The following is a 14,911-nucleotide window of genomic DNA, read 5'->3' as shown; positions in this document are numbered from 1 at the left end:
ATATGATTACTTTGGTCTGTTGCTGATTCCCTATCTAGGGTGAGTAGATTTTTTTCATGTCTTTTGAAGAATAGTGTCACATAACAGTTGCTTTTGTCAGGGTATTTTATCACAGAGGCAGAAAAGTCACTAATACAGAAATTGGTATCGGAAAAAGTGGGCTACTGCTACAATAAGCTTGACCTGGAGGCTTTTAAATGTCTTTGAACTATTTTGTGAGTTCGGAACTTTGAGCTGAAAAGCTGGTGAATGTTGGAAACAGGGCTTTATAGACCATTCTACAAGGAATTTGGAAGATAAAATGCTGAGAAGTGCAGACGGTAGAGACTGTGGCTTATGAGGTTTCAGAGGAAGCCAGCACTCCTTCAGAACAGTGTGGCATACATGTCCCACATGCATAAGGCCCGAGTTCAATCTCCAGCACCACAGAAAATGGAAAAAAAGAATAGAAAGAGACTTGGGTCTGGAAAGATTGCTCAGTGGTTAAGAGCACTGGCTTCTCTTGCAGAGGACCTGGGTTCAGTTCTTAGCACCCACACAATGGCTAGGAACCTTCCATAACTCCAGTTCTGGGGGATGCAATGCTCTCTTCCAGCTTCTGAGGGCACTGCACACATGGGTGCACTTACACACATGTGGGCAAAACACTCATACACATAAAATAAAATTTAAAAACTTAAAAAGCTCTTTCCAGTCAGTGCTAAGCAATGAGCATCTCTTGGGACAACTGGAGTAAGTGCTCCAAGGCTGGGGGTAAAACAAAGCCCGACCACAAGAAGCAGAAGTATGAGCTTTGATGGCCTGCTGCCCATACTGAGATTGGTCCCACCACACAGACACCTTCTGAGTTCAAGGAGACAGTAAGAAGCACAGTGCCATGCGATTGGATGTGGGAACTTTTCCTGGGGCTTTGAGTGTTGTATTCACAAAATAAGGATCATTAATGTCATCTACGATGCATCCAGTAATGAACTGGTCCACATGGTACACAGCACTGACAGTGGTATGAGTCTCACTGTGCACTGTCCCTGGGCCTCAGGAAAGAAGCCAAGCTGATTCCTGAGGAGGAAGAGATTGATTAAACAAAGAATAATCAAAGAAAATTCAAAAGAAATATGACGAAAGGAGGAAAAAAAAAGCCAAAATCAGCAATGTTGTCGGGGAGCAGCTCCAGCAGGGCAAGCTGCTGGCCTCCATGGCATCAAGACTGGGCCAGTGTGGTAGAGCAGATGGTGGTGTACTAGAGGGCAGGGAGCTGAAGTTCTATCTGAGGAAGATCAAAGTCCACAGCTCATGTAATAAATGTGTTTATTGTTCTGTGTTTGAAAGAAATTTAAAAAAAAGAGCTGGGCGTGGTGGCGCACACCTTTAATCTCAGCACTCAGGAGGCAGAGGCAGGTGGATCTCTGTGAGTTCAGGCCAGCCTGGTCTACATAGTGAGTTCCAGGACAGCTGGAACTACAGGGAGACCCTGTCTCAAAAAGACCAAAAAAAAAAGAACTGAAATATGGTGAGAATGGTGGTACAGGACTGTCATTCCCACACTTGGGAGGTACAAGCAGGAGGATTGGAAGTTCAAAGTCATCCTGTGCAACATAATGAGTTTGAGGCCAGCCTGGGCTACATAAGACTCTGCCTCATAAAAACAAAACCCAACACAAAACGAAGGTTGAAATTTGCTACAATTTAATTTGTATTCTTGAATTCATTTATCAACAGTTCCTAGTTTTAGATTTTGTGTATATAGCTCTGATTCTTGGGGATGTAGCTAGAGTTTTAGGGACATGAAGACATACCCTTGACTGTCCCATCACATACCTAGCACTCATATTCAAAATTCAGCATTTGAGAATTTACATTTGACAGGCTGTGGGTGTAGCTCAGTTGACAGAGTGCTTGCCTAATACACCAAAAGCCTTGAATTCAATCCCCAGCACCACATAAACAGAGGCAGGAGGATCAGGAGTTAATCATCCTCAGCTACGTAGGGAATTTGAGATCAACCTGGGCTATGTGAGTCCCTGTCTCAAAAACAAAACAAGCTGGTATGGTGACACATGTCTTTAATCCCATCTTTTGGGAAGCAGATCTCTGAGAGCTCCATACCAGCTTGGTCTACATAGTGAGATCCTGTCTCACAAAACGACAAAAAGAAGAGTTCAAGGGACTTCTGCATTTCATTATTTTGTCTAAACTGAAATTTTGCTAGATAATTCCTAGAATTCTTTTGGGGCTGAGGATCACATCAAAGGCCTTCTGCAAGCTAACTACGCTCCACCACCCAGCTGCTCTCTCCACCTCAAAAGAACACAAAGCAGGGGCTAGAGAGATGGTTCAGCGGTTAAGAACACTGACCGTTCTTGCAGAAGACCAGGGTTCGAATCCCAGCACCCACGTGGCAGCTAACAGCTGTCCATAACTCCAATTCCAGGGGAATCCAACAGCCTCTTCTGTCCTCTGCAGGCATTACATGACTCGGGTGCACTTACCTACATGCAGGCAATACATGCATACACATAAAATAAAATTAATAAATAAAATATTAAAAAAAAGAACACAAAGGAAAGACATTTCCCTAGAATTACTTTCCAGAGACCTTCTGTTACAATCTTTCATGGTTTCTTTACTTTTTATTGTCATGTCCCTGAGCCCTTGATTCATTCATTCATTCATCTTTTTGAGGCAGGGTCTCCCTGTAGCCCCAACTGGTCTGGAACTTGCTATGTAGACCAGGTCGGTCTTGAACTCACAGAAATCCACCTGCCTCTGCTCCCCTCCACCCACCCAGTGCTGGGATTAAAGGCATGTGCCACCATGCCCAGCCCTTGATTTATTTTTATCTGGATTCAGTTTTTGTAGTAGTCTTCTGAGAATGTAGAATCTTTCCCTAGTTGAATTATCTGCAAAATAAAATCCACCAAAACATTTGGAAATGTATTTAGGAGTCGGGCATGGTGGTGCAAGCCTTTAATCCCAGCACTGGATCTCTGTGAGTTCCAGGCCAGCCCTAGTCTACATGGTGAGTCCCAGGCCAGCTGGGGCTACTGGGAGACACTGCCTCAAAAAGACCAAATAAAATAAAAGGAAAGGAAAGGAGAGGTATTTCGGAAAACAACAAATCCTTATGTGTCCTGGATAGCTTGTTCCTGAACTATGTCTAAAATAACTGAATCCAGCGGGAGTGATGGCTCAGACCTATAATCCCAGCACATGGTGGTGTTAGCCAAGAATGTTGCCATTAGTTCAAGCCCAGCTTAGGCTGCATAGCAAGATCCTGTCTCAGAAAACAAACAACAATAATAACAATAAAATAAAATGAATAAAATAACTAAGGGCCCGAAAGTATATCTCAGTGGTAAATCACTTGCCTAGCTTTGTCAAGGACCTGGGATCCTAAGACCAATAATTACCATAATAACATAACACAAAATAAAATAATTGAGTGGTGTCTAGCATTTTTAAATTTCATTTTATTTATTTTTATTTCATATGTATGAATGTTTTGCCTGTGTGTATGTAAGTGCACCATGTTCATACAGTGTCTGTGAAGGCCAGAAGAGGGCATCAGATCCCTGGAACTGGAATTATAGACAGCTATTAGCCACCATGTAGGTTCGGGGACTGAACCCAGGTCCTCTGAAAGTGCTTTTAACCACTGAGCCATCTCTCCAGCCCCGCCTAATATTTCTTTATTCAACATGATTTCATTTATTTTATTGTTTTATTTTTACTGTGTGTATTGTGCATGGGTCTGTGTACATATGTGCCCTTGGAGACTGGAAAAGGAAGTTTGATTCCCTGGAGCCAGAGCTACAGGAAGTTGTAGGAACTGATGTGGGAGCTGGGAACTGAACTCAGGTCCTCTGGAAGAGCAAGTACTAGCTTTTAAGTGCTGAGCCATCTCTCCAGCCCATTTTATTTTATTTTATTTTATTTTATTTTATTTTATTTTATTTTATTTTATTTTATTTTATTTTGTTTATTTATTTTTATTTTATTTTATTTTATTTTGGTGTTTTTGAAACAGGGTCTCCCTGTAGGCCCAGCTGGCCTGGAACTCACTATGTAGACCAGGCTGGCCTCAAACTCACAGAGATCAGCCTGCTTCTGCATCCCAAGTGCTGTGACTGTAGCATGCACCACCATGCCCAGCTTTATTTTATTTTTTGAGACAGGGTCTCCCTGCAGCTCCAGCTGGTCTGGAACTCACAATGTAGACCACATTGGCCTTGAAATCACAGAGATCCACCTGCCTCTGCTTCCTAAGTGCTGGGATAAAGGCATGTTTCTCCACCATGCCTGGCTTTTATTTTGTTTTATTTTATTTTATTTATGTTTATATATGTGATGTGCTTGTGTGTGTGTGTGTGTGTGTGTGTGTGTGTGTGTGCCCTCACGGGTATGTGTATGGAGGCCAGAGTAAGACATGAGGTGTCTTCCTCTATCACTCTCCACATTTATTTATGTATTTATGTGTTTATTTATGTATTTATTTGTCTATTTATTTGAGACAAGATCTCCCTGTAGCCACAGCTGGCCTAGAACTTGCTATGTAGACCAGGTTGGCCTCTGTCTCACAGAGATCACCTGCCTCTGCCTTCTGAGTGCTGGGATTGAAGGTGTGCACTACCACATCCAGCTTCCACTTTATTTTTTTGAGATAGAGGGTCTGTCACTGAACATGAAGCTTTCCATTTCAGCCTGAATGGCTGACCAGCAAGCTCCCAGGATCTGTTTGATTTTGCCCCCAAGTGCTGGGGTTACATCTGTTTGCAGCCTTGCCTGGCTTTTATATGAGTGCTGGGGATTCAAACTCACATCCTCATGGTTATACAGTAAGCTCTCCTGCCTACTGAGCTATCTCCCCAACCCCTGCATCTACAATTTTAAGTTAATCTTGTTCATTCCCCTAAACAATGTGTGAGAATGTTGTACCAATATTTATATTCTGTGTAAATGTTCTGCCATAACAAACAGTACTATGTATCAAACTGTACTATGATGCCTGCCAAATAGAGAGAATTTCCCATTATCATACTCATCAACTTTCTTGGATGAGTCTAGACATCCTATCACCAAAATCTGAATCATAAATCTCATATTTCAACAACAGTTACCTCAGTTCCACATGGATATATATGTGTGTATTTTGGAATTAGATTTAGGTTAGGTTGATATGTATTTCACTTTGCTCCTGTTTAGGAGTATGGGATAGACACTACAGGTCTTTACAGTTGTTCTCTTTCTAGTGCTGGTGGAATGCTCTCTATCTCCAAAGACCTTGCAGTGTAGACAAAACACAGTCAGTCCCTCTCAGATATGAAACAGCCAGGATATGGTGATTTTTTTTTACCTACAAGTGTTCTGTTCCTATAAACTATTAAGAAACTTATAAGTTCTCAGGACTGGAGAGATGGCTTAGAGATTAGGAGCACTGACTGCTCTTACAGAGGACTTGGATTTGATTCCCAGAGGCTAACATGGAGGCTAACAACCATCCATAACTCCATAACTCCAGTTCCAGGGGAATCCAACACCTTCTGACCTCTTCAGGGACTGCACAACATGAGTGTACTTAAACACATGCCGGCATAACGCTCATGCACATAAAATAAAAATAAATAAAAAATATTTAAAAAAATATTTTATTATTTTATTTCATATTATTTTATGTGCTGGGATTAAAGGCATGTGCCACCACACCCTCCATAACTCCAGTTCCAGGGGAATCCAACACCTTCTGACCTCTTCAGGGACTGCACAACATGAGTGTACTTAAACACATGCCGGCATAACGCTCATGCACATAAAATAAAAATAAATAAAAAATATTTAAAAAAATATTTTATTATTTTATTTCATATTATTTTATGTGCTGGGATTAAAGGCATGTGCCACCACACCCAGCAAATTCTTTTTTAAATAAAAAAAATTTTTTTTATGTGTATGAGTGTATTGCTTCCATATGTGTAAGTGCACATGTGTTGTGCAATACCTGAGGAGGTCAGAAGGAGGCCCTGGAACTGGAGTTATGGATGGTTGTCGGCTGCCGTGTGGGTGCTGGAAATCAAACCCAGGTCCTCTGCAAGAATAGCCAGTGCTCTTAAACACTGAGTCATCTCTCCAGCCCAAGAAACTTATAAATTCTTGACATATATAGCAATATAATGTATATAGATATGTGTACACATATATATGTATAAATGATGTGTGTGCGTGTGTGTGCGTGCGTGCGTGCGTGTGTGTGTGTGTGTGTGTGTGTGTGTGTGTGTGTGTATTATAGGGTCTCACTATGTAGCCCTGGCTGGCCTGGGCCTTGCTATATAGACCAAGTTGGCCTTGAACTCCCAGAGATCTGCCTGCCTCTGCCTCCCAAGTGATGGAACTAAAGGCATGAGCTACCACATCCAGGTTTATTTTACTTATTTTATTTTATATTTTGTCTTTTTTGAGACAAGGTCTCCCTGTAGCCCCAGCTGGCCTGGATCTTGCTATGTAGACCAGGCTGGCCTAGAATTCACAGAGATCCACTTGCCTCTGCCTCCCAAGTGCTGGAATTAAAGGTGTGTGCCACCATACTGGCAAATAAATAAAATGTAATTAAAAACATAATTAAAAAAGAAACTGAGCCTTTTGTATTGTCAGATCCCCTGGACTGTAGTTATGGATGATTGTTAGCTGCCATGTGGGTGCTGGGAACTCAACTTCTCTGTTCCTTTACAGGAGCAGCCAGTGCTCTTAACTGCTGAGCCATCTCTCTAGCCCCTGTTTTTTCGTTTTTTTTTTTTTAAAGACAGAGTCTCACTATGTAGTAGTCCTGACTATCTTGGAACTCCTTATGTAGACCAGGCTGGCTTTGATCTCACAGTGATCCACCTGCCTTTGCCTCCTGAGTGCTGGGTATTAAATGCATATGCTATCATACCTGGCTTTTTTTTTTCTTTTTTTTTTGAGACAGTCTCACATTGCAGTTCAGAATGGCCTAAAACTCATTATTGTAGCCCTGGCTGGCCTCAAACTAGAAGTAATCCTCACATCTCTGTCTTCTGAGTGCTGGAATTATAGGTATACACCACCGTGTTAAATCTATTTCATTCATTTTTATAGTTACATAAAATTTCACTATATAGATAAACTATGTTTTATTCATTCATAATTAGTGAATAGTAGGGTTGTTTCCACTTTTTGACTACTCTGAATACCCTGGCTGGCCTCAAACTAGAAGTAATCCTCACATCTCTGTCTTCTGAGTGCTGGAATTATAGGTATACACCACCGTGTTAAATCTATTTCATTCATTTTTATAGTTACATAAAATTTCACTATATAGATAAACTATATTTTATTCATTCATAATTAGTGAATAGTAGGGTTGTTTCCACTTTTTGACTACTCTGAATAATATCACTATGAACATTTGTGTATATGTTTGTGTGCATATAAAACTCTCTTGTGTTTATGATTGGGATATTCCTGGAAAATGTGGTATACTAGGCTTATTTATTGATTTTTCACACCTAGCCCTACCCATAGCCTATGTCTAAGTTTTTTTTGGTCTTTTTAAGACGGGGTCTCCCTGTAGCCCCAGCTGTCCTGGAACACACTATGTAAACCAGGCTAGCCTCAAACCCACAGAGATCTGCCTGCCTCCACCTCCCAAGTGCTGGGACTAAAGGTGTGTGCCACCATGCCCAGCTCATTTAATTAATTAGTTAATTAATTTATTTATTCTTGTCTTTTTGAGACAGGGTCTCCCTGTAGCCCCAGCTGTCCTGAAACTCACTATGTAAACCAAGCTGGCCTTGAACTAAAAAAGATCTGCCTGCCTCTGCCTCCCAAGTGCTGGGATTAAAGGTGTGGGCCACCACTCCTGGCACTGATGTTTGATTTTTTTTATTTTAAAGGAGCTTACCTGTCTCTGAGTTTGGAATCAGGAGTAAGCATATAGCTACACTCCCTACAAAAGTGGTTGCATGGCCTGGCTGTGGCCTGGTCTCCAGAGTCACTTCCTGGAGAAATTCTAGCTGAAGCAGATTCAGAAGATAAAGAACCAGTCAGGTGTGATGGTGCATGCCTTTAGTGTCAGGGCTTGCTTGGGAGGCAAAGCCTTGATCTCATAGCCTGGTCTACCAGGCCAGCTGGGGCTACAGGGAGGCCCAGTCCCAAAAAGACCAAAAAAAAAAAAAAGAAGATAAAGAACCAAATCAAAGGGAAGGCTGTTTGTAACTGGTGGCTGTGCGTGTATGTCCTATGCACGCAGGGTGGCCTACAGGACTAGGAAAGCGTAAATTGAAAAAAAGAGTTTAATTTTTAAAATTATTTTAATTTTATTTTTAAAAATTATTTATATAATAACCACATGATTAGAAGCGTTTCATTACAGCGACATATTCAATAACAATTTCCAGAGCAAAGATGCATCTCTTTCAGTATTGGCTATAAATTTTTAGGTTCACGGTTGAGTTAATACAGTTACATATATTTTTTTTTTTTTTGGTCTTTTTGAGACAGGGTCTCCCTGTAGCTCCGGCTGTCCTGGAACTCACTATGTAGACCAGCGTGGCCTTGAACTCACAGAGATCCGCCTGCCTCTGCCTCCCAAGTGCTGGGACTAAAGGTGTGCACCACTATGCTGAGCTAATTTTTTAAATTGTCGTTTAAAAAAATTTTGAGGCAGGGTCTCACTATGTAGCTCCAGCTGACCTGGAACTCTCTGTGTACATCAGGCTGACCTCAAACTTGTGCTCTTTGCCTCCACTGAGATTACAATTGTGTGTCACCACACCTGGCACAGAAGGTGGTGAATTTCTGTCTTTGAATCATACCCATCATTGCCTTGGTTCAGTCATTTCCCTGACTGTCCAGTACCAAAATCTGGGTGCCATGCCCCAGGTTTGTGGTCTAGGGTTTCACAGGAGTCATGTGATCTCAGTGGACCGCTGTGACACCTAATCAGCATCTGGATGTCACCCCACCCACTGCAAGCCCCAACTGTGGCTATAGAGAAATGGGCTCTGGGTGAGAATGGGCTGGCCTGTCTGCCATTCCTCCCCTTCCCCAAAGAAGCATTTCCAGGCAGTGCACCAAAATTCCCAGGGGAAGAGCTGACAAACTAAGAGGACATCAGATGATTGTAACTTTTCAAAGTGAAAACAAAAATCTGATTTACTCATGTTATCAGCAACCAAGATCTTGAAAACAAAGTGCCCAGCCTATACGTGGATAGAGCCCAGTGGCAGAATGCTTGCCTAGAATATGAGGGTCTGGGGCCAGTTCCTATTGGTACAGGGTGATGACACTTAAAATAGGATTAAAAGTATACTAAGAAAATGAGAAAATGTATTACCAATATGAAAAGCAAGCAAGAAATAATTTTAAAAGAGCCAACCAGAGACCGGCAACATGGCTCAAGGTAAAGGCATTTGCCTTCAATCCTAATGATCCATGTTTGCTTCCCAGGACCCATATGGGGGTAGGAGAGAACTGACTTACAAAAATTGCATGTGTTTGTTTGTGGGAGCACATGCACACACTGAACACACACACACACACACACACACGCACGCACACACGCACGCACACACGCACGCACGCACACACGCACGCACACACGCACCCACTAAATTTAAATGTCATAAAAATAACTAAAAGAGCCAAGCAGAAATATTAGCTACGATGAGGGTTTGGGCTACAGCTCAGTGGTAGAGCACTTGCCTATTGTGCAGGAGGCCATAAAGAACATTATAAATGGCATGTTTGAATGAAATCGTTGAATCAATTACTAAGATTTAAACTAGGAGTTGTGGCTCATGCCTGTAATTCCAACACTTGGAGGCTGGAACAGGAAGATCGACAGAAGTTGGTGGCCAGCCTGGTCTATATAGTGAGTTCAGGCTCTCCTGGACAGCAGTATGAGACCTTGTCAGAAGCAAATAGTCACTTAGATTGAGCCCCCCGCCCCGACCCCCGGTCATGTGTGTTCCAACATATTCAGCTCCAGTGGCTTATGTTGGAGATGGAGTCCAGGACCTCCATATATCAGGTACACACTCTACCACTGAATTACATCCTGGCTCTGTAGCCCAGGCTACCTTAGAACCTGTGAGCCTCCTGCCTCAGCCTCCAGAATGTTGGGATTACATGTGTGCAGAACCCTGCCTGACTCCTGTAGACCTTTGCCAACTCCAGGGCCTTTTGCTAGGAGACAGCAGTGACTAGGAGACAGCAGTGACTCCTGGGAGCAGAAGGCTGGATCACAGCAACTCTACCTTCATAGAGCCCCAGGCCTCACCATGGGCCCTGACTTGGCTAGTTCCTGGTTGGCTAGCCACAGGACATGATGCCTCCCAGCTTCTCCAGTCATCTGGAGAAACTTGGGACAATCCTTCAGGTATGTAGAATCTCCAGGTCTGGAAGATAGTAACAAGCTCATGCCAGGTGCCTTCTTTTTGTTAGAGAAATGCTTATTAAGCACCTACACGGGTCCTGTGCTGGGGCTTCTCAAAGGTTAATAATAGAGCCTTAAGCTCTGTATCTTCTACTCTGGCGGAACTTTCATTTTCCCTGGTAGGTAGGAAAGTAGATGGTAGCAAGGTGAAAACTCCAGTTGAGAAGTCAGGAAGAGAGAGGGCTCCTACCGCCTCAGGAGATAAGTACAAAGAAGTTTCTCCCTACAGGTATGCACAGGTTTCTGGAACAAAGTTTATCTTTAACATTCTTCAAGGTTTCAGCAATTCAGTCAAGACTCTCTCAACTGGCCAGCACTCGGGAAGCAGAGTTAGGCAGATCTCTGTGAGATCAAGGCCAGCATGGTCTACATAGCAAGGTCCAGGCCAGCTGGGGCTACAGGTCTCTAGGACCAGGGAACTTTGTAGCCACGTGGCTTATAGACTGTTGACTTCCCCTGGCTTCTACCTTCTTGAACACAGCCGTTGTTCACCATGATGCACTCATTCCCTACGGAATCTTCTGTGCTCTGCGGATTCCAAATAAATATTGTTGGGGATGGGAGTTGGTTGAATGAGAGTAAGAAAGTCTTTAGAAAGGAAGAAAGAATAAAATGATGGAAAAGAGAAAAAACGTGTTATCCAAGAAGTAGAAGTGCTCAAATTTGTATTTTTTAATTTATATTTTATTTTATGTGTGTGAGTGTATTGCGCGCATGCATATAAGTGCACCTGTGTCATACAATGCCTGTGGAGGTCAGAAGGGGGCATCAGATCCCCTGGACCTGGGGTTACAGACAGTTGTTAGCTGCCATGTGGGTGCTGGAAAGCAAACCCAGGTCCTCTGCAAGAGCAGTCAATGCTCTTAACCGCTGAACCATCTCTCCATCCCCCTCAAATTTGTATTTTGAAAATAGAGAGTAGGGCCAGTGAGAAGGCTCAATACATAAAAGTACTTGCTGCCAAGCCTGACGACCTGAGTTTGATCCCCGAGGAGTCATATGGTGGAAAGAGAGAAATGACTTAAGCAAGAACTGACTCTTCTAACCTTCACACACATACCTGTGTGTGTGCCTGCCCTTATCCACAAAATAAATTAAAAATAAATAAATATAAAAAATTTAAAAAAAGAACAGGAGGAGGAAGGCTGGGTGTGGTAGAGTATACCTGTAGTCCAATACTCATAAGGCTAAGGAAGGAGGATTTGGTGCAAGCCTGGGCTACACTGTGAGACCCTGACTCAAAAAATATAAAGTTTGCAAATACATGTGAACGTGTGCAAACAGGACCCATGCCAACTCAATTAAACCAGGGCCCAGAGGGGAGGAGAGAAATGGATGGCCGGTTGGCCCTAGACTGAGAACTATTGGAGCCTAATTGATGGTGGATGAAGAGAGTACACCTTACATATGATCTCTAGATGGACTGACTAGACTCTGGTGAACGAATTTACACTGAAGGACATCTGGGTACTAATGCTTGACTGGATGGGACTTAATGTGTATGGTGGAATTCATGAGGGCTGGTGGGAGGATGAGGGGCATGGATGCGGGAGGGGGTCTAAATTTGATTAAGAACTGTTGTACCAGGGCTGGAGAGATGGCTCAGTGGTTAAGAACACTGAATGTTCTTGGGGCTGGAGAGTTGGCTCATCGGTTAAGAACACTGGTTGTAGCCGGGTGTGGTGGCACACACCTTTAATCCCAGCATTTGGGAGGCAGAGGCAGGCAGATCTTTGTGAGTTTGAGGCCAGCCTGGTCTACATATTGAGTTCCAGGACAGCTGGGGCTACAGGGAGACCCTGCCTCAAAAGAAGACAAAAAAAAACAAAACAAAACCCCACAAAACCACTGGTTGTTCTTGCAGAAGACCCGGGTTCGAATCCCAGCACCCACAGGGCAGCTAACAACTGTCTGTAACTGCAGTTCCAGGGGATCTGACAGCCTCTTCTGACCTCCGAGGGCATTGCATGATGGGTGCACTTACCTACATGCAGGCAATACACGCATACACATAAAAACAATAAATAAAAAAAATATATTTTGGTCTTTTTGAGATGGGGTCTTCCTGTAGGCCCCGCTGTCCTGGAACTCACTATGTAGACCAGGCTGGCTTCGACTCTGGCCTTGAACTCACAGAGATCCTCCTGCCTCTGCCTCCCAAGTGCTGGGATTAAAAGCATGCACCACCACACTGGGCCAATAAAATTTTTTTTTTAAAAAGAACTGTTATACGAAATTACAAAAGCTCAATAAAAATTTTTAAAAAGAAATGATGACACAGGAAAAATATATATTATAAAGTAAAACCAGGTGTGGTGGTGCATGCCTTTAATCCCAGCACAATTAATTAAATAAATAAATAAAATAATAAATGAATGGCAAAAACCCCCAAACCAAACCAAACCAAACCAAAACAGGTAAAGATCACTAGGGATGAAGAAGATGAAAAGTAAATGGAGTGGTGAAGGGTTTCCTGGCAGTGTACACACCTCAGTGTTAGAGTACTTGCCTCATACCACCAAAATATAAAAATAAAATAAAGGCTCTAATTCTCTAAGAATATATAAGCATTCTAGACATGGATGCTTCGAATAAGATGGTACAAACGAGTGGGCAAGATGAATCAGTGGTTAAAGGCACTTGCCACCAAACCTGATAACCTGGGTTCAGTCACTGGAACCCGTATGGTAGAAGGAGAGAACTGATTACTGCAAGTTATCTTCTGACATCTACATGCACTCTGTGGCATGCAGGCACCAGTACATACATGCACACACATATAAAACTAAAACAAACTTAAAAAAATATAGCACATAGCCGGGCGTGGTGGCACACGCCTGTAATCCCAGCACTTGGGAGGCAGAGGCAGGCGGATCTCTGTGAGTTCAAGGCCAGCCTGGTCTACATAGTGAGTTCCAGGACAGCTGGGGCTAAAGGGAGACCCTATCTCAATAAATAAATAAATAAATAAATAAATAAATAAATAAATAAATAAATAAATAAAGCACAAATGTGCAAAACCAACATTAATGGAACTACATAGATAAATTGATAAATTCACCTTTTGGGGCATTTCAATACATCTTTCCCAATAGGTCAAGTCAACAACAAATGAAGCAAAGTTCAAAAAAATTTGAACAGGGGCCAATGAGATGACTCAGAGGGTAAAGGTGTTTGCCACAAAGCCTGATGACTTGAGTACTCACATGGTAGGAGAGAATCAACTTCTAAAAGTTATCCTCTGACATGCACACCATAGCATACGTGCCCACATATATACACATGTATACACATGTAAATAAATAAATAAAAAATAAATGCCCCCAACCCCCCCAAAAACCTGGGTGTGCTGGCACATGCCTTTAATCCCAGCACTTGGAAGGCAGAGGCAGGATGATCTCTATGAGATCAAGGCCAGCCTGGTCTACACAACAAGTTCCAGACCAGATGGGGTTACAAGGAGACCCTTTCTCAAAAAGACAAAACTAAATTAAGCTAAGATAAACTAAACTAAATAAATAAAATAAAATAAAAATTTAAATTTAAAAAAGAAAAGATTTGAATAGCATGATGAGTCCTTTCCCTAATAGAGAGGTGTTAGGTAGTGTACCCAATCGACAGAGAACATGTACTCTTCTTGAGTTCATGGAACATTTATAAAAAGTTATGTCCTGGTGCTAGAGAGATGTCTCAGTGGTTAAGAGCACTTGCTGCTCTATCATAAAGATCAGAATTCAGATCCCAGCACCCACATTGGGTGACTCACAAATGCCTGTATCTCCAGCTTCAAGGGATCTGGACCCCTTCTTCTGGCCTCTTTGGGCACCCATGCACACACATGTGCCCATGCACTCACACAGACACACACATACACATAAATAAAAAAATCATGTCCCAACAAGCACTGGCAAAGGCTATGGGGAAATGCGAAGCCTTGTGCACTGCTAATGGGACTGTACAATGAATGATTCAGTTGCTCTGGAAAACAGCCTGACATTTCTCAAATGATTAAGCATAGAGTTACCATGTAACCAAGTCTGGGAGTTGCACCCCTGGGTATGTGCCCAGGAGAAATGAAAACACATGCCATGTATCATTTTTAAAATATTTATTTTAATTTTATGTGTATGCGTATATTGCCTGCAGGTAGGTAAGTGCACCTGTGTCGTGCAGTGCTTGAGAGGAAGACAGAAGAGGCTGTTGGATTCCCTGGAACAGGCGTTAGCCACGTATAACTTTTAAAAAATCTTTTTAAAAAGAAAAATCTGGGGCTGGAGAGATGGCTCAGCGGTTAAGAGCACTGACTGCTCTTGCAGTGGACCCAGGTTCGATTCCCAGCACCTACATGGCAGCTAGGGTACATTTACCTACATGCAGGCAGAGGCGGGTGCATCTCTGTGAGTTCGAGGCCAGCCTGGTCTACATAGTGAGTTCCAGGCCAGCTGGGGCCACAGGGAGACCCTG

General features: G+C 42.7%; 1 pseudogene; it reads left to right on the top strand.

Annotated features, from left to right (window-relative positions):
- The first annotated feature begins 707 nt into the window (after positions 1 to 707).
- Positions 708 to 14,911, top strand: part of LOC103732567 — a 17,387-nt pseudogene continuing 3,183 nt past the window's right edge.

The sequence above is a fragment of the Nannospalax galili genome, unplaced genomic scaffold (assembly GCF_000622305.1).
Source record: "Nannospalax galili isolate Female #2095 unplaced genomic scaffold, S.galili_v1.0 scaffold2895, whole genome shotgun sequence".
Classification (NCBI taxonomy): Eukaryota; Metazoa; Chordata; class Mammalia; order Rodentia; family Spalacidae; genus Nannospalax; species Nannospalax galili.
The sequence above is the reverse complement of the archived record's forward strand: the minus strand, read 5'-3'. Positions and strand labels throughout refer to the sequence as shown.